The sequence below is a fragment of the Arctopsyche grandis genome, chromosome 2 (assembly GCF_051622035.1).
Source record: "Arctopsyche grandis isolate Sample6627 chromosome 2, ASM5162203v2, whole genome shotgun sequence".
NCBI lineage: Eukaryota > Metazoa > Arthropoda > Insecta > Trichoptera > Hydropsychidae > Arctopsyche > Arctopsyche grandis.
In genome coordinates, this window is record NC_135356.1 from 39,068,252 (window position 1) to 39,096,003 (window position 27,752).

At 25.2% G+C, this 27,752-nt stretch overlaps 1 protein-coding gene and 1 long non-coding RNA gene across 2 annotated transcripts in view; one reads left to right on the plus strand and one right to left on the minus strand.

Moving 5' to 3' along the window:
- The window catches only part of LOC143922944 (integrator complex subunit 12-like), an 86,928-nt gene that overhangs the window by 17,827 nt on the left and 41,349 nt on the right, over positions 1 to 27,752 (plus strand). The gene's annotated exons all lie outside the window — the stretch shown is intronic.
- Positions 24,701 to 27,660, minus strand: LOC143922657 (uncharacterized). The gene is made up of 2 exons (XR_013261612.1): positions 27,373 to 27,660; positions 24,701 to 26,821 (listed from the first exon to the last, which is right to left on the minus strand). It is a non-coding gene; the product is annotated as an uncharacterized LOC143922657 (long non-coding RNA).

The window sequence follows — 27,752 nt, forward strand, 5'->3', positions numbered from 1 at the left end:
ATATTAAATTCACTGGAGAATCAGCTGATGCGGATGAAGATGCTGCAAAAGACTTTATTTCCTCATTGTCCAAAATTATTGAAGATGGTGAATATTCCTCTAGTCAAATATTCAATGTAGATGAGACTGGTTTATTTTGGAAGAAGATGCCTAATCGTACATTCTTATCAAAGGAAGAATCAGTTGCCCCTGGTCATAAACCTTCTAAAAACCGATTGCTTCTTGGTGGAAATTTAGCTGGTGATTTAAAATTGATGCCAATGTTAATTTATCAAGCAGAAAATCCTAGAGCATTGAAAGGGAAAGATAAAAATTGCTTCCAGTCATTTGGAAATCAAATAAAAAAGCCTGGGTTACTGCTTTAATATTTAAAGATTGGTTCACTTCACATTTCGTACCAGCAGTAAAGCAATATTGTGAAGTTAATAATTTACCATTTTAAATATTATTAATCTTAGATAATGCTACAGGACTCTCATACAACCCATGGACCAAACAGTGATAGCTACGTTTAAACGATATTATATGAGGTCGATAATGAATCAGGCCATCAAGACAACTGACATGGAAGGTGGGCCCACATTAAAAGATTTCTGGAGGAATTATAACATATGGAACGCAATAAACAATATTGGAGACGCGTGGGCTGAAATAAAAGAGTCAACAATGAAAGGTTCATGGAGAAAACTATGCCCACAAATGATGGGTGATATAAATTTTGATGAAACTCCAGAAACTATCACACTTGAAATAGTTCACTTAATGAACGAACTTAACCTAGATGTTAACATTGAAGATATTAATGAGATGATTGAATCTCATTCTGAACCCATGACCAATGAATTTCTAATGGACCGACAAGAGAACGAGAATTATATACATATTGAAAGTGAGGAAGAAGAACCAGAAGAAATCATTAATACCTTAACTATAAAAAATATGAACGAAGCTTTTACGCATCTCGAAAAGTTTTTGAACATTATGGAAGACTGTGATCCCAATGGAGAACGAATATCTCAAGTACGTAGGGCTATTCATAAGAGTACTGTATGTTACAGAACACTATGAAGAAAAAAAAATTGTCATATTCAACTAACTCTTGACAAGTTCATTACGAGATTATAATTTGTCGTGCCTGAATACGATATTTTCCACCTAAGTGAGTGTAGATTATCGGATGTTATTTTAACATATGTATCTGGCAGCCTTCTCTTAATTTGAATGTGATGTGTGTGTGGAATCTTAATCTACTCTCTTCCATTTGGGCCTCGCTGTGATTTTTTTTTTACTATTTTTCTTTTGCAGAATGTAAAACTAAGAATAGGATTTAAGTATTTTATTTACGTGTTATTTTTCTTTTGTTTTTATTTTTTATTTTATCGTGTTTTTCTGCTTTTGCTTTTTTGCTTTTTATTTTATGTATTTACTTTACTTTTTAATGTATATAAATAATTTTTATTTAATGCATACATTTTTTGCTTTTTTTTTTTACATCCCTCTACTTTCGAACATTTAACTTTCGCACACATTTTCAGGAACCAATTATGTGCGAAAGTTGAGGTCCGCCTGTACATACAGATAGTTAAATTGTCAGTTAAATGCATTCAATGAAAATTATTTATTTTTTTATTCTGGATAACATGTTCGCATTCATGTCATTTAAATTTCCGTTACAATATCGATTATCGCGATGTTCTTGAACGAAAGTGACATGATTTTTCATTTTTATATTTCTTCGAAGTAAATTTATTTTTCTTTTTATTTTTACCGTAGGTTTGCATAACGTTTTGTTAGTGAATCGAAGTTCATTTATGAACTTCGATTCGTATGTTCGATTCGTTCATTTATGAACTTCGAAGTTCGGGGACAAGTAGGAGATGGTGTAGAATATTATAGTCACAGATTTTGTCAAATGATTATATTCTTTAATTAGCAGTATAAATTAGTATAAACGAGATTAATGTACAAGTTTGTATTACAAGTTACTAGTCTCGAAGTGCTAGTTAGGCAGTTTAATCACAAGTGCCTTGTGAGACTCTGTTTGATCGCAAGTAACTATGTAGTAATCACAAGTTACTAGTGAGGCAGTTTAATCACAAGACTGTTTGATCGCAAGTGAGGTTCAATAGATCTAACATGAGCATTTATACACAAAAGAATGATAAGTTTTAACCAATCACAGAATGTTGGTAAATAACAAAGTGATTAAGATACAGAGCAACATCCGTGTGTAAGACAGTTTTAATATTTGATTTATGTATCCTTTGAGAGTATCGAGACATTATTGAGTAGAAACACAATTTATCATAGAGATAAATAGTGATAATAATATATAAGGTTAAAGGGTATTATACATAAGTATATACATAGGTTGTAAGATCGTACCACATAACAATATAATACTATGATTACTAACCAAATAAAATAAAATTGTAAAATAGAAGATGATCAGTAGATCAGTAGCTATTAAAATATGTAGATATAAGATTTATTGTGAACATAATTTCGTAATAATAAAAAGCATTTAAAAATCAAACCAAATAATATATATTCAAGAATATGTTTATGTATAATGTGTTGAAAACATAATAAATCATTGTATTTACTGTGCATAAAAGGTTTTTTTTTTTAATTTTGTCCCTGTAATTTAGATTTAGGTACATACATATATATTTTCGAATTTTTATGTTATGCATTTCAAAGCAGCAAAATCGTAAACTTTGTGTTTGTTTTTAACAATACGGATAATCGTGGTTCTATTGTACATACATATTACTTACTTATCAATACATTGGTAATTAAATCGGTGATAGTCAGCAACTCGAAACAATATCACTTGTACTATTCCATATTTTTCACTTCTCATATTCAACAATTAGCAATGTTTTATATATGTACGAAACATGAAAATATAGGTCTGATGCATGGATCTTATCTCAAAGCTACGAATTGAATTGCTCCCGATGAAATATGAGCGATCAGGCTCGACGGCTGCAGTTTTTGACGGATTAGTGTATATATGTGGAGGCACCGAGGAGTATCCCAATGATTCTTCGATGTGTTTTCAATGTTACCAGCCAACATTAAATATTTATTTACATACTTACATACAAAGAATCTTTCGAAATTATATACTCAAAAGAAAGAAAATCAAGCCCACTAAAAGCTAACAATTAAAAAGTAAAAAAAAAACATTGTTTTTTTTACGAAGAATTTGAAAATTCTTATGATAGAGTTTTTTATTTACGATTTAATTATTATTCTTCCATAAAAATAAATACATAGAATGACCGTATATTTAAAGTAAATGATATAATAAATAAGTAGTTTGGGACGATTCAGACTTACCCATCAGCTGTCGTCATATCGCTTTGGACTTGCTCGATGTAATTATTAAAATTAATTTATTAAAAGTACCATAATGATCGTAAAGCAATACCACTTGCTTGGTAATTATACAATTTCAATTCTATGCAAAGTACTTCAAATCGCCGAGTGTTATTAGCATAAGATGAAACGTACAATAAAACAAAAATAAAAAATTATATATATATTTTTTTTATATGTGTATAATATTTAATAATATAAATATAAAATAATGATTTTAAACTGATTTTATTATTATTTTAAGAGTTTTTAATTTATTTTAAGAATTTAAGAATTTTTGTGTTTGTTTTTAATAATACGGATAATCGTGGTTCTATTGTACATACATATTACTTACTTATCAATACATTGGTAATTAAATCGGTGATAGTCAGCAACTCGAAACAATATCACTTGTACTATTCCATATTTTTCACTTCTCATATTCAACAATTAGCAATGTTTTATATATGTACGAAACATGAAAATATAGGTCTGGTGCATGGATCTTATCTCAAAGCTACGAACTGAATTGCTCCCGATGAAATATAAGCGATCAGGCTCGACGGCTACAGTTTTTAACGGATTAGTGCATGTATGTGGAGGAGTAGTTACGAAATCCCTCAGAAGCGTGGAACACACAATAAATAACAATAAGCACAATACATCAATTTGAAATTCAAATATTTTAATTTGTCGAGGACATATTGTTACAATACATATTACATCAATCTTGAGATTAAAATATTTGATATTCTTCAGGATACAACATTACAATAAATAATAGTAAGCACAATACATCAATTTGAGATTCAAATATATTAATTTATCGAGGACATATTGTTTCAATACATATTACATCAATTTTGAGATTAAAATATTTGATATTCTTCAGGATTAAACATTACAATAAATCATAGTAAGCACAATACATCAATTTGAGATTCAAAAATTTTAATTTATCGAGGACATATTGTTACAATACATATAACATCAATTTTGAGATTAAAATATTTGATATTGTTACGTACGCCGTGGATTGAGCGAGTTGTACTTAGACCAACGGATATCTGTTATCGGTTAACTAAATGCATGCACTTACTTCCAAAGATTATATCTGGACTCTAAGTGCATTTAGGCTAAACAATGACCGTTATTAGTTAGTTCTCAGAATCGATACGGGAAGACCCAATGTCTTGGAAATACATATCCGAATACGTGACTATACAACAGGTAAACAGATTAGGCGTCCTGAGAGATCTACCCTTTATAAGGCGGTACGTAGGCGATATAATTCATTCTGGACGGAGCAGTGACAGTGCGTGTAACTCCTGAATCATCAATAAATGCTGTGAAACGACTGTTGGCCTTTTTCTTGGATCCTCCACACACCCTTACGTAACACTGGTCGTCAGAAGTGGGATCCAAGATGGGCCGTGGAACAAAGTCACCAGTGAAGGAAGAGAAGCTACAGCGAAGCCATCCTCGGGAGCTGTAGGAGAGAGTTCGAGCCATGGAGACACGAAACAAAAAAACATACAGAATCGGTCATCACATATTCGGTTGTTGAATCGCAGTTATCACTGCAACTCGACTTTGACATTATCATTAGTGGCCGCCGAGAATTCATCGGGATGACGGAAGGAGGTTACGAAACGGGAGGTTTCGTACAAGTGCTGCCGGGAGAGGACAACTTGGGGCGCTGTCAAAGGCAACATCGAGGAGCAGCATCCGGCAATTGCAGAGTCATCCAAAGGGCGACCCTGGCGAGTGCAGTTCGCCAGTCTACTTACGCCGCAAGTAGCAAGAATTAGCGGCTGTAGGTGACGACGATCCACGGGAAAGCATCGTCGTCAGAAGAGGAGCGGAGATCGACTACAACTGAGAGATGTCGATTACAAGCCACTATTCCCTTCAACTGTTTGTTGAGGGCAGATGTCAACGAACTGAAAAAAAATCTAATTGGAAACTAGTCGAGTCTAATTGGAAGAGTCGGAAAGTAAACGGATTGAAATGGAATTCAATCGGAACCATGCAACGGCAGAGAGGCACATTTATCAGATTGGATAAATGTTGGTTGGTCAGTCGGCGGAGTCAATCAAGTCACTTTTGGGAGGATAGAGGCACCGCTTCAGAGGGAATGGCAACGGAAGCACGTTCTGTGTGGAACGTTGGTCTGCAGCAAGATGCTGGGCCACATGAGAGGAAGACGGGGCCACCGCAACAAATTTGGACGTTGGGGAAACGAGCGACTTGGATCAACCACGTGAGGGCATTTGAAACCGAAGAAACGCCAGATCGCGACTTCAACGAGAGAGAGTGGAACAATTGATATACGTCAACATCGAAAAAAATCTAGTTGGAAACTAGTGGAAACACGAGTACCTGAAAAAATACATGGACAGTTGCAGCAGTGTTTAGATCATCTCGCAGATGTAACGGGAAAATACATCAGAAAGAAATGGATTTCAGTTGGGTCAATGGAACGGAAAAGAAGCACATTCAACAGAGTGGCAGACTGTTGAGTGCACATTTACCAATGTCAATGGAACGGAAAAGAAACACAACCAGCAGAGTGGCAGACTGAGGTGTGCACATTTTCCAGGGTCAAGGGAACGGAAAAGAAGCACCACCAACAGAGTGGCAGACTGAGGGGTGCACATTACACACACACCCTTACGCAACAATATTATTCAGGAAACAACATTACAATAAATAAAAGTGAGCACAATACATCAGATGAGATTCAAATATTTTAATTTATCGAGGACATATTGTTTCAATACATATTACATCAATTTTGAGATTAAAATAATTGATATTATTAAATATTTAATATTTGATATTATAAAAATATTTGATATTACAACATTACAATAAATCATAGTAAGCACAATACATCAATTTGAGATTCAAATATTTTAATTTATCGAGGACATATTGTTACAATACATATTACATCAATTTTGAGATTAAAATAATTGATATTATTAAATATTTAATATTTGATATTATAAAAATATTTGATATTACAACATTACAATAAATCATAGTAAGCACAATACATCAATTTGAGATTCAAATATTTTAATTTATCGAGGAAATTTTGTTACAATACATATTACATCAATTTTGAGATTAAAATATTAGATATTATTCAGGATACAACATTTTTTTTTTTTTTTTTTTTTTCGCTGCGCTGGAGGTGGGGAATCTTCGAAAGACAGACTACAGTCCGAACTGCAGGGTAGTGCCGGATTTTTACCGGCTAAACCCCACCCCCGACCTCCACTCTCTGGGACTTCTGTGTATTACTTCAAAGAGTGGTGGTCCATTAATTCATCTCCATTCATTCTTTGTTTCTAGTCTTCTTTCTTTCCTTTCTTCCGTTCTTCTCGCGTGCATTCTTCTCTCTCGTTCATTCGCCTCCTTCTTGCGCATCACCGTTGACGCGATCGTGTCAATGATTACCCAAGCTTCCATCTTCTCTATTAGCTTCTTACCCAGGTTTTCGGGTGAGGTCACTCCGAATATACCATTACAATAAATAAAAGTGAGCACAATACATCAATTTGAGATTCAAATATTTTGATTTATCGCGGACATATTGTTTCAATACATATTACATCAATTTTGAGATTAAAATATTTGATATTCTTCAGGATACAACATTACAATAAATAATAGTGAGCACAATACATCAATCTGAGATTCAAATATTTTAATTTATCGAGGACATATTGTTACAATACATATTACATCAATTTTGAGATTAAAATATTTGATATTCTTCAGGATAAAACTGTACAATAAATCATAGTAGGAACAATACATCAAATCGAGATTCAAATATTTTAATTTATCGAGGACATATTGTTTCAATACATATAACATCAATTTTGGGATTAAAATATTTGATATTATTCAGGATAAAACATTACAATTAATAATAGTGAGCACAATACATCAATTTGAGATTCAAATATTGTAATTTATCGAGGACATATTGTTACAATACATATTACATCAATTTTGAGATTAAAATATTTGATATTATTCAGGAAACAACATTACAATTAATAAAAGTAAGCACAATACTTCAGATGAGATTCAAATATTTTAATTTATCGAGGACATATTGTTACAATACATATTACATCAATTTTGAGATTAAAATATTTGATATAATTAAATATTTAATATTTGATATTATTAAAATATTTGATATTACAACATTACAATAAATAATAGTAAGCACAAAACATAAATTTGGGTTTCAAATATTTTAATTTATCGAGGACATATTGTTACAATACATATTACATCATTTTTGAGATGAAAATATTTGATATTATTCAAGAAACAACATTACAATAAATAATTGTAAGCACAATACATCAGTTTGAGATTCAAATATTTAAATTTATCGAGGACATATTGTTATAATACATATCACATCAATTTTGATATTAAAATATTTAATAATATTCAGGATACAACATTACTTGAGAATTAAATTACAACATTTATTGAGATTCAAATATTTGAATTTATCGAGGACATTTTGTTACAATAAATATTACATCATTTTTGAGATAAAAATATTTGATATTAATCAGGAAACAACATTACAATAAATAATTGTAAGCACAATACATCAGTTTGAGATTCAAATATTTAGATTTATCGAGGACATATTGTTATAATACATATTAAATCAATTTTGAGATTAAAATATTTGATTTTATTAAATATTAAATATTTGATATTACAACATTACAATAAATAATAGTGAGCACAATACATCAATTTGAGATTCAAATATTATAATTTATCGAGGACATATTGTTACAATACATATAACATTAATTTTGAGATTAAAATATTTGATATAATTCAGGAAACAACATTACAATAAATAATTGTAAGCACAATACATCAGTTTGACATTCAAATATTTAAATTTATCGAGGACATATTGCTACAATACATATTACATTAATTTTGAGATTAAAATACTTGATATAATTCAGGAAACAACATTACAATAAATAATTGTAAGCACAATACATCAGTTTGAGATTCAAATATTTAAATTTATCGAGGACATATTGTTATAATACATATAACATCAATTTTGAGATTAAAATATTTGATATTATTAAATATTTAATATTTGATATTATTAAAATATTTGATATTACAACAATACAATAAATAATAGTGAGCACAATACATCAATTTAAGATTCAAATATTTTAATTTATCGAGGACATATTGTTTCAATACATACAACATCAATTTTGAGATTAAAATATTTGATATTTTTCAGGATACAATATTACAATAAATAATAGTGAGCACAAAACATCAATTTGCGATTCAAATATTTTAATTTATCGAGTACATATTGTTACAATACATATTACATCAATTTTGAGATTAAAATATTTGATATAATTCAGGAAACAACATTACAATAAATAATTGTAAGCACAATACATCAGTTTGAGATTCAAATTATTAAATTTATCGAGGACATATTGTTATAATACATAATACATCAATTTTGAGATTAAAATATTTGATATTATTAAATATTTAATATTTGATATTATTAAAATATTTGATATTACAACATTACAATAAATGATAGTAAGCACAATACATCAATTTGAGATTCAAATATTTTAATTTGCCGAGGACATATTGTTACAATAAATATTACATCAATTTCGAGATTAAAATATTTGATATTCTTCAGGATACAACATTACAATAAATAATAGTAAGCACAATACATCAATTTGAGATTCAAATATTTTAATTTATCGAGGACATATTGTTATAATACATAATACATCAATTTAGAGATTAAAATATTTGATATTATTATATATTTAATATTTGATATTATTAAAATATTTGATATTACCACATTACAATAAATAATAGTAAGCACAATACATCAATTTGAGATTCAAATATGTTAATTTGTCGAGGACATATTGTTACAATAAATATTACATCAATTTCGAGATTAAAATATTTGATATTCTTCAGGATACAACATTACAATAAATAATAGTAAGCACAATACATCAATTTGAGATTCAAATATTTTAATTTATCGAGGACATATTGTTACAATACATATTTCATCAATTTTGAGATTAAATTATTTGATATTTCTAAATATTTAATATTTGATATTATTAAAATATTTGATATTACAACATTACAATAAATAATAGCGAGCACAATACATCAATTTGAGATTCTAATATTTTAATTTATCGAGGACATATTGTTACAATACATATTAAATCAATTTTGAGATTAAAATATTTGATATTATTAAATATTTAATATTTGATATTATTAAAATATTTGATGTTACAACATAACAATAAATAATAGTAAGCACAATTCATCAATTTGAGATTCAAATATTTTAATTTATCGAGGACATATTGTTACAATACATATGACATTAATTTTGAGATTAAAATATTTGATATTATTCAGGAAACAACATTACAATAAATAATTGTAAGCACAATACATCAGTTTGAGATTCAAATATTTAAATTTATCGAGGACATATTGTTATAATACATATTACATCAATTTTGAGATTGAAATATTTGATATTCTTCAGGATACAACATTACAATAAATAATAGTAAGCACAATACATCAATTTGAGATTCAAATATTTTAATTTATCGAGGACATATTGTTACAATACATATTACATCAATTTTGAGATTAAAATATTTGATATTTCTAAATATTTAATATTTGATATTATTAAAATATTTGATATTACAACATTACAATAAATAATAGCGAGCACAATACATCAATTTGAGATTACAATATTTTAATTTATCGAGGACATATTGTTACAATACATATTAAATCAATTTTGAGATTAAAATATTTGATATTATTAAATATTTAATATTTGATATTATTAAAATATTTGATGTTACAACATAACAATAAATAATAGTAAGCACAATTCATCAATTTGAGATTCAAATATTTTAATTTATCGAGGACATATTGTTTCAATACATATAACATCAATTTTGGGATTAAAATATTTGATATTATTCAGGATAAAACATTACAATTAATAATAGTGAGCACAATACATCAATTTGAGATTCAAATATTGTAATTTATCGAGGACATATTGTTACAATACATATTACATCAATTTTGAGATTAAAATATTTGATATTATTCAGGAAACAACATTACAATAAATAATTGTAAGCACAATACATCAGTTTGAGATTCAAATATTTAAATTTATCGAGGACATATTGTTATAATACATATTACATCAATTTTGAGTTTAAAATATTTGATATTATTAAATATTTAATATTTGATATTATTAAAATATTTGATATTACAACAATACAATAAATAATAGTGAGCACAATACATCAATTTGAGATTCAAATATTTTAATTTATCGAGGACATATTGTTTCAATACATACAACATCAATTTTGAGATTAAAATATTTGATATTTTTCAGGATACAATATTACAAAAAATAATAGTGAGCACAAAACATCAGTTTGCGATTCAAATATTTTAATTTATCGAGTACATATTGTTACAATACATATTACATCAATTTTGAGATTAAAATATTTGATATAATTCAGGAAACAACATTACAATAAATAATTGTAAGCACAATACATCAGTTTGAGATTCAAATTATTAAATTTATCGAGGACATATTGTTATAATACATAATACATCAATTTTGAGATTAAAATATTTGATATTATTAAATATTTAATATTTGATATTATTAAAATATTTGATATTACAACATTACAATAAATGATAGTAAGCACAATACATCAATTTGAGATTCAAATATTTTAATTTGCCGAGGACATATTGTTACAATAAATATTACATCAATTTCGAGATTAAAATATTTGATATTCTTCAGGATACAACATTTCAATAAATAATAGTAAGCATAATACATCAATTTGAGATTCAAATATTTTAATTTATCGAGGACATATTGTTTCAATACATATTACATTAATTTTGAGATTAAAATATTTGATATTGTTCAGGAAACAACATTACAATAAATAATTGTAAGCACAATACATCAGTTTGAGATTCACATATTTAAATTTATCGAGGACATATTGTTATTATACATATTAAATCAATTTTGAGATTAAAATATTTGATATTATTAAATATTTAATATTTGATATTATTAAAATATTTGATGTTACAACATTACAATAAATAATAGTAAGCACAATTCATCAATTTGAGATTCAAATATTTTAATTTATCGAGGACATATTGTTACAATACATATTACATTAATTTTGAGATTAAAATATTTGATATTATTCAGGAAACAACATTACAATAAATAATTGTAAGCACAATACATCAGTTTGAGATTCAAATATATTAATTTATCGAGGACATATTGTTAGAATACATATTACATCAATTTTGAGATTAAAATATTTGATATTATTAAATATTTAATATTTGATATTATTAAAATATTTGATATTACAACAATACAATAAATAATAGTGAGCACAATACATCAATTTGAGATTCAAATATTTTAATTTATCGAGGACATATTGTTTCAATACATACAACATCAATTTTGAGAATAAAATATTTGATATTTTTCAGGATACAATATTACAATAAATAATAGTGAGCACAATACATCAATTTGAGATTCAAATATTTTAATTTATCGAGGACATATTGTTTCAATACATACAACATCAATTTTGAGATTAAAATATTTGATATTTTTCAGGATACAATGATACAAATAATAATAGTGAGCACAAAACATCAGTTTGCGATTCAAATATTTTAATTTATCGAGTACATATTGTTACAATACATATTACATCAATTTTGAGATTAAAATATTTGATATTATTCAGGAAACAACATTACAATAAATAATTGTAAGCACAATACATCAGTTTGAGATTAAAATATTTAAATTTATCGAGGACATATTGTTAGAATACATATTACATCAATTTTGAGATTAAAATATTTGATATTATTAAATATTAAATATTTGATATTGTTAAAATATTTGATATTACAACATTACAATAAATAATAGTGAGCACAATACATCAATTTGAGATTCAAATATTTTAATTTATCGAGGACATATTGCTACAATACATATTACATTAATTTTGAGATTAAAATATTTGATATAATTCAGGAAACAACATTACAATAAATAATTGTAAGCACAATACATCAGTTTGAGATTCAAATATTTAAATTTATCGAGGACATATTGTTATAATACATATTACATCAATTTTGAGATTAAAATTTTTGATATTATTCAGGAAACAACATTACTTGAGAATTACATTACAACATTTATTCAGATTCAAATATTTTAATTTATCGAGGACATTTTGTTACAATAAATATTACATCATTTTTGAGATTAATATATTTGATATTATTCAGGAAACAACATTACAATAAATAATTGTAAGCACAATACATCAGTTTGAGATTCAAATATTTAAATTTATCGAGTACATATTGTTACAATACATATTACATCAATTTTGAGTTCAAAATATTTGATATTATTCAGGAAACAACATTACAATAAATAATTGTAAGCACAATACATCAGTTTGAGATTCAAATATTTAAATTTATCGAGGACATATTGTTATAATACATATTACATCAATTTTGAGATTAAAATATTTGATATTCTTCAGGATACAACATTACAATAAATAATAGTAAGCACAATACATCAATTTGAGATTCAAATATTTTAATTTATCGAGGACATATTGTAACAATACATATTACATCAATTTTGAGATTAAAATATTTGATATTTCTAAATATTTAATATTTGATATTTTTAAAATATTTGATATTACAACATTACAATAAATAATAGCGAGCACAATACATCAATTTGAGATTCTAATATTTTAATTTATGGAGGACATATTGTTAGAATACATATTAAATCAATTTTGAGATTAAAATATTTGATATTATTAAATATTTAATATTTGATATTATTAAAATATTTGATGTTACAACATTACAATAAATAATAGTAAGCACAATTCATCAATTTGAGATTCAAATATTTTAATTTATCGAGGACATATTGTTACAATACATATTACATTAATTTTGAGATTAAAATATTTGATATTATTCAGGAAACAACATTACAATAAATAATTGTAAGCACAATACATCAGTTTGAGATTCAAATATATTAATTTATCAAGGACATATTGTTAGAATACATATTACATCAATTTTGAGATTAAAATATTTGATATTATTAAATATTTAATATTTGATATTATTAAAATATTTGATATTACAACAATACAATAAATAATAGTGAGCACAATACATCAATTTGAGATTCAAATATTTTAATTTATCGAGGACATATTGTTTCAATACATACAACATCAATTTTGAGAATAAAATATTTGATATTTTTCAGGATACAATATTACAATAAATAATAGTGAGCACAATACATCAATTTGAGATTCAAATATTTTAATTTATCGAGGACATATTGTTTCAATACATACAACATCAATTTTGAGATTAAAATATTTGATATTTTTCAGGATACAATATTACAAATAATAATAGTGAGCACAAAACATCAGTTTGCGATTCAAATATTTTAATTTATCGAGTACATATTGTTACAATACATATTACATCAATTTTGAGATTAAAATATTTGATATTATTCAGGAAACAACATTACAATAAATAATTGTAAGCACAATACATCAGTTTGAGATTAAAATATTTAAATTTATCGAGGACATATTGTTAGAATACATATTACATCAATTTTGAGATTAAAATATTTGATATTATTAAATATTAAATATTTGATATTATTAAAATATTTGATATTACAACATTACAATAAATAATAGTGAGCCCAATACATCAATTTGAGATTCAAATATTTTAATTTATCGAGGACATATTATTACAATACATATTACAATAATTTTGAGATTAAAATATTTGATATAATTCAGGAAACAACATTACAATAAATAATTGTAAGCACAATACATCAGTTTGAGATTCAAATATTTTAATTTATCGAGTACATATTGTTACAATACATATTACATCAATTTTGAGATTAAAATATTTGATATTATTCAGGAAACAACATTACAATAAATAATTGTAAGCACAATACATCAGTTTGAGATTAAAATATTTAAATTTATCGAGGACATATTGTTATAATACATATTACATCAATTTTGAGATTAAAATATTTGATATTCTTCAGGATACAACATTACAATAAATAATAGTAAGCACAATACATCAATTTGAGATTCAAATATTTTAATTTATCGAGGACATATTGTAACAATACATATTACATCAATTTTGAGATTAAAATATTTGATATTTCTAAATATTTAATATTTGATATTTTTAAAATATTTGATATTACAACATTACAATAAATAATAGCGAGCACAATACATCAATTTGAGATTCTAATATTTTAATTTATGGAGGACATATTGTTAGAATACATATTAAATCAATTTTGAGATTAAAATATTTGATATTATTAAATATTTAATATTTGATATTATTAAAATATTTGATGTTACAACATTACAATAAATAATAGTAAGCACAATTCATCAATTTGAGATTCAAATATTTTAATTTATCGAGGACATATTGTTACAATACATATTACATTAATTTTGAGATTAAAATATTTGATATTATTCAGGAAACAACATTACAATAAATAATTGTAAGCACAATACATCAGTTTGAGATTCAAATATATTAATTTATCGAGGACATATTGTTAGAATACATATTACATCAATTTTGAGATTAAAATATTTGATATTATTAAATATTAAATATTTCATATTATTAAAATATTTGATATTACAACATTACAATAAATAATAGTGAGCACAATACATCAATTTGAGATTCAAATATTTTAATTTATCGAGGACATATTGCTCCAATACATATTACATTAATTTTGAGATTAAAATATTTGATATAATTCAGGAAACAACATTACAATAAATAATTGTAAGCACAATACATCAGTTTGAGATTCAAATATTTAAATTTATCGAGGACATATTGTTATAATACATATTACATCAATTTTGAGATTAAAATTTTTGATATTATTCAAGAAACAACATTACTTGAGAATTACATTACAACATTTATTCAGATTCAAATATTTTAATTTATCGAGGACATTTTGTTACAATAAATATTACATCATTTTTGAGATTAAAATATTTGATATTATTCAGGAAACAACATTACAATAAATAATTGTAAGCACAATACATCAGTTTGAGATTAAAATATTTAAATTTATCGAGAACATATTGTTAGAATACATATTACATCAATTTTGATATTAAAATATTTGATATTATTAAATATTTAATATTTGATATTATTAAAATATTTGATATTACAACAATACAATAAATAATAGTGAGCACAATACATCAATTTGAGATTCAAATATTTTAATTTATCGAGGACATATTGTTTCAATACATACAACATCAATTTTGAGATTAAAATATTTGATATTTTTCAGGATACAATATTACAAATAATAAAAGTGAGCACAAAACATCAATTTGCGATTCAAATATTTTAGCTTATCGAGTACATATTGTTACAATACATATTACATCAATTTTGAGATTAAAATATTTGATATTATTCAGGAAACAACATTACAATAAATAATTGTAAGCACAATACATCAGTTTGAGATAAAAATATTTAAATTTATCGAGGACATATTGTTATAATACATAATACATCAATTTTGAGATTAAAATATTTGATATTATTAAATATTTAATATTTGATACAATACATCAATTTGAGATTCAAATATTTTAATTTGTCGAGGACATATTGTTTCAATACATACAACATCAATTTTGAGATTAAAATATTTGATATTTTTCAGGATACAATATTACAAATAATAATAGTGAGCACAAAACATCAGTTTGCGATTCAAATATTTTAATTTATCGAGTACATATTGTTATAATACATATTACATCAATTTTGAGATTAAAATTTTTGATATTATTCAGGAAACAACATTACTTGAGAATTACATTACAACATTTATTCAGATTCAAATATTTTAATTTATCGAGGACATTTTGTTACAATAAATATTACATCATTTTTGAGATTAAAATATTTGATATTATTCAGGAAACAACATTACAATAAATAATTGTAAGCACAATACATCAGTTTGAGATTCAAATATTTAAATTTATCGAGGACATATTGTTTTAATACATATAACATCAGTTTTGAGATTAAAATATTTGATATTCTACAGGATACAACATTAAAATAAATAATAGTAAGCACAATACATCAATTTGAGATTCAAATATTTTAATTTATCGAGGACATATTGTTACAATACATATTACATCAATTTTGAGATTAAAATATTTGATATTTCTAAATATTTAATATTTGATATTATTAAAATATTTGATATTACAACATTACAATAAATAAAAGCGAGCACAATACATCAATTTGAGATTCTAATATTTTAATTTATGAAGGACATATTGTTACAATACATATTAAATCAATTTTGAGATTAAAATATTTGATATTATTAAATATTTAATATTTGATATTATTAAAATATTTGATGTTACAACATTACAATAAATAAAAGTAAGCACAATTCATCAATTTGAGATTCAAATATTTTAATTTATCGAGGACATATTGTTACAATACATATTACATTAATTTTGAGATTAAAATATTTGATATTATTCAGGAAAAATCATTACAATAAATAATTGTAAGCACAATACATCAGTTTGAGATTCAAATATATTAATTTATCGAGGACATATTGTTAGAATACATATTACATCAATTTTGAGATTAAAATATTTGATATTATTAAATATTAAATATTTGATATTTTTAAAATATTTGATATTACAACATTACAATAAATAATAGCGAGCACAATACATCAATTTGAGATTCTAATATTTTAATTTATGGAGGACATATTGTTAGAATACATATTAAATCAATTTTGAGATTAAAATATTTGATATTATTAAATATTTAATATTTGATATTATTAAAATATTTGATGTTACAACATTACAATAAATAATAGTAAGCACAATTCATCAATTTGAGATTCAAATATTTTAATTTATCGAGGACATATTGTTACAATACATATTACATTAATTTTGAGATTAAAATATTTGATATTATTCAGGAAACAACATTACAATAAATAATTGTAAGCACAATACATCAGTTTGAGATTCAAATATATTAATTTATCGAGGACATATTGTTAGAATACATATTACATCAAATTTGAGATTAAAATATTTGATATTATTAAATATTAAATATTTGATATTATTAAAATATTTGATATTACAACATTACAATAAATAATAGTGAGCACAATACATCAATTTGAGATTCAAATATTTTAATTTATCGAGGACATATTGCTCCAATACATATTACATTAATTTTGAGATTAAAATATTTGATATAATTCAGGAAACAACATTACAATAAATAATTGTAAGCACAATACATCAGTTTGAGATTCAAATATTTAAATTTATCGAGGACATATTGTTATAATACATATTACATCAATTTTGAGATTAAAATTTTTGATATTATTCAGGAAACAACATTACTTGAGAATAACATTACAACATTTATTCAGATTCAAATATTTTAATTTATCGAGGACATTTTGTTACAATAAATATTACATCATTTTTGAGATTAAAATATTTGATATTATTCAGGAAACAACATTACAATAAATAATTGTAAGCACAATACATCAGTTTGAGATTAAAATATTTAAATTTATCGAGGACATATTGTTAGAATACATATTACATCAATTTTGAGATTAAAATATTTGATATTATTAAATATTTAATATTTGATATTATTAAAATATTTGATATTACAACAATACAATAAATAATAGTGAGCACAATACATCAATTTGAGATTCAAATATTTTAATTTATCGAGGACATATTGTTTCAATACATACAACATCAATTTTGAGATTAAAATATTTGATATTTTTCAGGATACAATATTACAAATAATAATAGTGAGCACAAAACATCAATTTGCGATTCAAATATTTTAGCTTATCGAGTACATATTGTTACAATACATATTACATCAATTTTGAGATTAAAATATTTGATATTATTCAGGAAACAACATTACAATAAATAATTGTAAGCACAATACATCAGTTTGAGATAAAAATATTTAAATTTATCGAGGACATATTGTTATAATACATAATACATCAATTTTGAGATTAAAATATTTGATATTATTAAATATTTAATATTTGATACAATACATCAATTTGAGATTCAAATATTTTAATTTGTCGAGGACATATTGTTTCAATACATACAACATCAATTTTGAGATTAAAATATTTGATATTTTTCAGGATACAATATTACAAATAATAATAGTGAGCACAAAACATCAGTTTGCGATTCAAATATTTTAATTTATCGAGTACATATTGTTATAATACATATTACATCAATTTTGAGATTAAAATTTTTGATATTATTCAGGAAACAACATTACTTGAGAATTACATTACAACATTTATTCAGATTCAAATATTTTAATTTATCGAGGACATTTTGTTACAATAAATATTACATCATTTTTGAGATTAAAATATTTGATATTATTCAGGAAACAACATTACAATAAATAATTGTAAGCACAATACATCAGTTTGAGATTCAAATATTTAAATTTATCGAGGACATATTGTTATAATACATATTACATCAATTTTGAGATTAAAATATTTGATATTATTAAATATTTAATATTTGATATTATTAAAATATTTGATATTACAACAATACAATAAATAATAGTGAGCACATTACATCAATTTGAGATTCAAATATTTTAATTTATCGAGGACATATTGTTTCAATACATACAACATCAATTTTGAGAATAAAATATTTGATATTTTTCAGGATACAATATTACAATAAATAAAAGTGAGCACAATACATCAATTTGAGAATCAAATATTTTAATTTATCGAGGACATATTGTTTCAATACATACAACATCAATTTTGAGATTAAAATATTTGATATTTTTCAGGATACAATATTACAAATAATAATAGTGAGCACAAAACATCAGTTTGCGATTGAAATATTTTAATTTATCGAGTACATATTGTTACAATACATATTACATCAATTTTGAGATTAAAATATTTGATATTTTTCAGGATACAACATTACAATAAATAATTGTAAGCACAATACATCAGTTTGAGATTAAAATATTTAAATTTATCGAGGACATATTGTTAGAATACATATTACATCAATTTTGAGATTAAAATATTTGATATTATTAAATATTAAATATTTGATATTATTAAAATATTTGATATTACAACATTACAATAAATAATAGTGAGCACAATACATCAATTTGAGATTCAAATATGTTAATTTGTCGAGGACATATTGTTACAATAAATATTACATCAATTTCGAGATTAAAATATTTGATATTCTTCAGGATACAACATTACAATAAATAATAGTAAGCACAATACATCAATTTGAGATTCAAATATTTTAATTTATCGAGGACATATTGTTACAATACATATTTCATCAATTTTGAGATTAAATTATTTGATATTTCTAAATATTTAATATTTGATATTATTAAAATATTTGATATTACAACATTACAATAAATAATAGCGAGCACAATACATCAATTTGAGATTCTAATATTTTAATTTATCGAGGACATATTGTTACAATACATATTAAATCAATTTTGAGATTAAAATATTTGATATTATTAAATATTTAATATTTGATATTATTAAAATATTTGATGTTACAACATAACAATAAATAATAGTAAGCACAATTCATCAATTTGAGATTCAAATATTTTAATTTATCGAGGACATATTGTTACAATACATATGACATTAATTTTGAGATTAAAATATTTGATATTATTCAGGAAACAACATTACAATAAATAATTGTAAGCACAATACATCAGTTTGAGATTCAAATATTTAAATTTATCGAGGACATATTGTTATAATACATATTACATCAATTTTGAGATTAAAATATTTGATATTCTTCAGGATACAACATTACAATAAATAATAGTGAGCACAATACATCAATTTGAGATTCAAATATTTTAATTTATCGAGGACATATTGCTCCAATACATATTACATTAATTTTGAGATTAACATATTTGATATAATTCAGGAAACAACATTACAATAAATAATTGTAAGCACAAAACATCAGTTTGAGATTCAAATATTTAAATTTATCGAGGACATATTGTTATATTACATATTACATCAATTTTGAGATTAAAATTTTTGATATTATTCAGGAAACAACATTACTTGAGAATTACATTACAACATTTATTCAGATTCAAATATTTTAATTTATCGAGGACATTTTGTTACAATAAATATTACATCATTTTTGAGATTAAAATATTTGATATTATTCAGGAAACAACATTACAATAAATAATTGTAAGCACAATACATCAGTTTGAGATTAAAATATTTAAATTTATCGAGGACATATTGTTAGAATACATATTACATCAATTTTGAGATTAAAATATTTGATATTATTAAATATTTAATATTTGATATTATTAAAATATTTGATATTACAACAATACAATAAATAATAGTGAGCACAATACATCAATTTGAGATTCAAATATTTTAATTTATCGAGGACATATTGTTTCAATACATACAACATCAATTTTGAGATTAAAATATTTGATATTTTTCAGGATACAATATTACAAATAATAATAGTGAGCACAAAACATCAATTTGCGATTCAAATATTTTAGCTTATCGAGTACATATTGTTACAATACATATTACATCAATTTTGAGATTAAAATATTTGATATTATTCAGGAAACAACATTACAATAAATAATTGTAAGCACAATACATCAGTTTGAGATAAAAATATTTAAATTTATCGAGGACATATTGTTATAATACATAATACATCAATTTTGAGATTAAAATATTTGATATTATTAAATATTTAATATTTGATACAATACATCAATTTGAGATTCAAATATTTTAATTTGTCGAGGACATATTGTTTCAATACATACAACATCAATTTTGAGAATAAAATATTTGATATTTTTCAGGATACAATATTACAATAAATAATAGTGAGCACAATACATCAATTTGAGAATCAAATATTTTAATTTATCGAGGACATATTGTTTCAATACATACAACATCAATTTTGAGATTAAAATATTTGATATTTTTCAGGATACAATATTACAAATAATAATAGTGAGCACAAAACATCAGTTTGCGATTCAAATATTTTAATTTATCGAGTACATATTGTTACAATACATATTACATCAATTTTGAGATTAAAATATTTGATATTATTCAGGAAACAACATTACAATAAATAATTGTAAGCACAATACATCAGTTTGAGATTCAAATATATTAATTTATCGAGGACATATTGTTAGAATACATATTACATCAATTTTGAGATTAAAATATTTGATATTATTAAATATTTAATATTTGATATTATTAAAATATTTGATATTACAACAATACAATAAATAATAGTGAGCACAATACATCAATTTGAGATTCAAATATTTTAATTTATCGAGGACATATTGTTGCAATACATACAACATCAATTTTGAGATTAAAATATTTGATATTTTTCAGGATACAATATTACAAATAATAATAGTGAGCACAAAACATCAATTTGCGATTCAAATATTTAAGCTTATCGAGTACATATTGTTACAATACATATTACATCAATTTTGAGATTAAAATATTTGATATTATTCAGGAAACAACATTACAATAAATAATTGTAAGCACAATACATCAGTTTGAGATTAAAATATTTAAATTTATCGAGGACATATTGTTATAATACATAATACATCAATTTTGAGATTAAAATATTTGATATTATTAAATATTTAATATTTGATACAATACATCAATTTGAGATTCAAATATTTTAATTTGTCGAGGACATATTGTTACAATAAATATTACATCAATTTCGAGATTAAAATATTTGATATTCTTCAGGATACAACATTACAATAAATAATAGTATGCACAATACATCAATTTGAGATTCAAATATTTTAATTTATCGAGGACATATTGTTTCAATACATATGACATCAATTTTGAGATTAAAATATTTGATATTCTTCAGGATAAAACATTACAATATATCGTAGTAAGCACAATACATCATTTTGAGATTAAAATATTTTAATTTGTCGAGGACATATTGTTACAATACATATGACATCAATTTTGAGATTAAAATATTTGTTATTATTGAGGATACAACATTACAATAAATAATAGTGAGCACATTACATCAATTTGAGATTCTTATAATTTAATTTATCGAGGACATATTGTTACAATACATATAACATCAATTTTGAGATTAAAATATTTGATATTATTAAATATTTAATATTTGATATTATTAAAATATTTGATGTTACAACATTACAATAAATAATAGTAAGCACAATACATCAATTTGAGATTCAAATGTTTTAATTTATCGAGGACATATTGTTACAATACATATTACATTAATTTTGAGATTAAAATATTTGATATAATTCAGGAAACAACATTACAATAAATAATTGTAAGGACAATACATCAGTTTGACATTCAAATATTTAAATTTATCGAGGACATATTGTTATAATACATATTACATCAATTTTGAGATTAAAATATTTGATATTATTAATTATTTGATATTATTAAAATATTTGATATTTCAACATTACAATAAATAATAGTGAGCACAATACATCAATTTGAGATTTAAATATTTTAATTTATCGAGGACATATTGTTTCAATACATATAACATGAATTTTGAGATTAAAATATTTGATATTATTCAGGATACAACATTACAATAAATAATAGTAAGCACAATACATCAATTTGATATTCAAATATTTTAATTTATCGAGGACATATTGTTACAATCCATTTTACATCAATTTTGAGATTAAAATTGTAGGAATCTCCGCAAATCGAAACTATCGAAAACTAATGCGACGGAGAATACATTTCTCACGCTCAACCATTGACGTCATGTCAAGTCGAAGAACACCTGCATCCATTAAATTAAATCGAGTGGAACGACGCCAAACATTTGAGCATATTCCACCCCAACAAACCAAGTAGAATGACACGAAGAACACCTGCATCCAATAATTTAAATCGAGTGGAACGACGCCAAACATTCGAGCATATTCCACCCCAACAAACCAAGCAGAACGACACGGAATCGAAGAACACCTGCATCCATTATACTAAATCGAGTGGAACGACGCCAAACAATCGAGCATATTCCACCCCAACAACCCAATCAGAATGACACGAAGAACACCCGTATCCTTTAAACTAAATCGAGTGAAACGACGCCAAACATTCGAGAAACGTCCACCCTAAACAACAAATTTCATTCATTCCTCGCATAACTTGCACACGTAAACACCACGTGCACTTCTCGGAATCAATCGCCAAACACAGGTCATGTGGATCCCCAAAAAGAATATAAAAGGAGGTCCATCCCAAACAACTTCAGTCGACCCACAGCAACAAGAGTCGACACACAGCAGCAGACTAGTCAACAGGCAGCATCCACCACGACAGCAGTCGACATCCAGCATCTGACCAGCTACCACATTGCAGATCCAGCGGCCCGCACATTGCAGATCCAGCGGCCCGCACGACACCAAGTCAACAGCCAATAACCGCTTCGAGAAAACTTCCTCAATTATTCTAATTCACTTGTACAATATTTGGGCAAACAATAAAACAACTTAAAACAAGCACAACAGTGTTTCTTTAGGCTGGGATACGGTCAACACTACCTACCCCGCCTACAAAATATTTGATATTATCCGGGATACAACATTACAATAAATAATAGTAAGCACAATTCATCAATTCGAGATTCAAATATTTTAATTTATCGAGGACATATTGTTACAATACATATTACATCAATTTTGAGATTAAATTATTTGTTATTATTCAGGATACAACATTACAATAAATAATAGTAAACTCAATACATCAATTTGAGATTCAAATACAGGTAGTCCTCGACTTACGACGGTTCGCACTTACGACCGAAAAAAAAAAATTTATTAATTAATTATTTTTCAAAAATTGATTGATAAATCTCAAGCGGATGTGAGTTATGAAAACGGGGAATTCTCTTTCGGAAGAAATGAAACATATCAGTAGTTTTACAAATTAAGTTATGACTCATTCTTTTGGGTTTCGTCACCAATCGCCCGACGGTAACATACTCATATGGTCGTTACTGTTTGTTACATAACTGTTCGTTATTGTTTTGGAATGTTTATTTTCTTAATTTCGTGTTGATTAATGCTCAAATTTTTATTTATAAGAAGATTTATAATGTGTGATAAAGAAACGTGATAATGACTGATAAATAAACTCTTGTTAAAAAAAGAGAAAGGTGATAGACTTAGAAATGAAACTTGAAGTGATAAAACAATAAAAAAAATCGTAAAGCCGTCAAAGGGTCCTTGTCATTCAAATCTAAAATAATAAATAAAAAAAAGACTCGGACCCATTCAACAAATGGTAAAATTACTAGTAATTTGGATCGAAGACAAGATTGAAAAGCGAATTCCATTGCGTATCTTAAAGCTCATTATTTAAAAATTATCGATTTGAACCCGTTTCTCTTTGCATATACGAAAAATAAAAAAAAATGTCGAGGATATTACTAACCTAATCGTACAATTTTGCGAACGTCTACAATTTGACGTAGATAACGAAGACATCAACCAACTTCTTGAAAATGATTTAAAAGATGTAACCAACGCAGAATTATTAGATCTTGAAACTCAAATGGTTGCAGAAGAGGATATTGATGAAAATAAATCAATCACATCTGCGGAAACGCTGAAAAAATTTGTATTGAAATAAATGGCTGCTGCTTTTAATTTAATTAATCAAGGAATACAAAAGTTTGAAGTGATGGAACCAGACATTGAAAGATTTTCAAATGTGAACCGCAGGATTCAAGAAAATCTTGCATGCTACCAAGAAATATATAGAGAAAAAATACAGGATAATTTTCAAACAAAATTAGACACATTTTTCAAAAAAACTCATACGACTGTATCTCAAACTGAAGATGAAGAAATGGATTGTACTTATGTGATAAGTGATGAGGATGTATAATTTATAATTAATAAGTACGGATGATGTAGATTTTTTTTTAAATTTAAATATGAATTCATTTGAATTACTGTATTAATAAAAGTAAGTAAAATCACCGAAAAAAAAAATATAAATATATTCCTCGACTTACGACGGATTCGACTTACGACCGAGGTTCAGGAACGTATCTCCGTCGTAAGTCGAGGAATACCTGTATTTGAATTTATCGAGGACATATTGTTACAATACATATTACATCAATTTTGAAATTAAAATATTTGATATTATTCAGGATACAACATTACAATAAATAATAGTGAGCACAATACATCAATTTTGAGATTAAATTATTTATTTTAAACATTTAGTAAATTTCACAAATAAACTTATTTAATTTTTGATAATTTTTTTTTTTTTTTAGATGATTTTGAAACATTGTCAACCTTTCTTGTTACATTTCACAATTTTGTCAACATACCGAATATACCACCAAGAGGCCAAATGTAACATTATGATTATGCAAGTTAAACGATAAACAAAAATTGCAATGTGTTTATTTTGTATTGTTTCGCTTATTTTCACGGTGTTTGTTCGACTTCTTTTTGACAATCTGAAGCCGCTGATCGCCCGATATGATGTTTATAGTCGGTGTTACAACCTTGGGAGGAGTAGGCAGCTCGTCCAACGGGATTTGAGGCGGGGGGCTCACAGAATTGGCTTTTTCCGGAGATATCGGACCGCTGGCAGTCGACGACGAAGAACATTCGATCACCATCGGCGGAGAATTAATGCTGCTCGCATTGTCGAAGTCTAGAGCGTCGAGACAAGTCATACACTGCTTATAATTGGACTGTGACACTCCTAGAAAAGTCAAAGGTTGAGTTTCTTTTGTCATGAGATTTAATCAGATGTTTTTACATATATATATATTTATTTATTTATTTATTTATTCACAAATTTGCCATAGTGACTTTACAGATCAACTCCAAGTCGACACTATGGTTATATAAAAAGGAAATTAATTCCTATTATATTATAATAATATTATATATTAATTAAAAGACAAATATGGATAAAACAAATACAAAAATACAAAATTGTTAAAACATGAAATATAAAAATATAAAAATACAAAATTGTAAAAACATGAAATATAAAAATATAAAAATACGAAATTGTAAAAATATAAAATATAAAAATATAAATTGTAAAAATAAAAATATAAAATTGTAAATACATGAAATATAGAAATATAAAAAACATGAGAAATAAAATTATAATGAAAAATAATAATATGAAAGATAAATATATAAAAATATGAAACATAAAAATATAAAAATTTGAAAATATAAAAATATGAATATAAAAATGCAATATGTTACAAGTTGCTAAGATCTCAAACTAAACAGTACCTCAACCAGATCAGTATCTTTCTCCTTTTCGCGTTCCTTTTCCTTCTCTCGCCCCGTGTCCAAATATTTCACCTCATCTAAAGCTGAACGCAATTGGTCGGTAGAATCGCTGCTCGAAGAGTGCAGCAATCGCAGAGCTTGGCAGATGGTGGGGTCCAGCTCTAAGGCACACATCGTGACGTCGTAGACTGACAAGCTGTGGCTGACGAAAAACCGATAGTGAAAAAATTCTGTGTTGCTAGCCGATACAATATTAACTGAAGGCCAAAGGTTTTCAGAATTAATCAATACTTCATTGGGATATGGGTGTATAATGGTCGACTACTGCATGACTTGTACAAAAACCAACTGTTGCTCTTTATTGCGAATCATTACTAGAC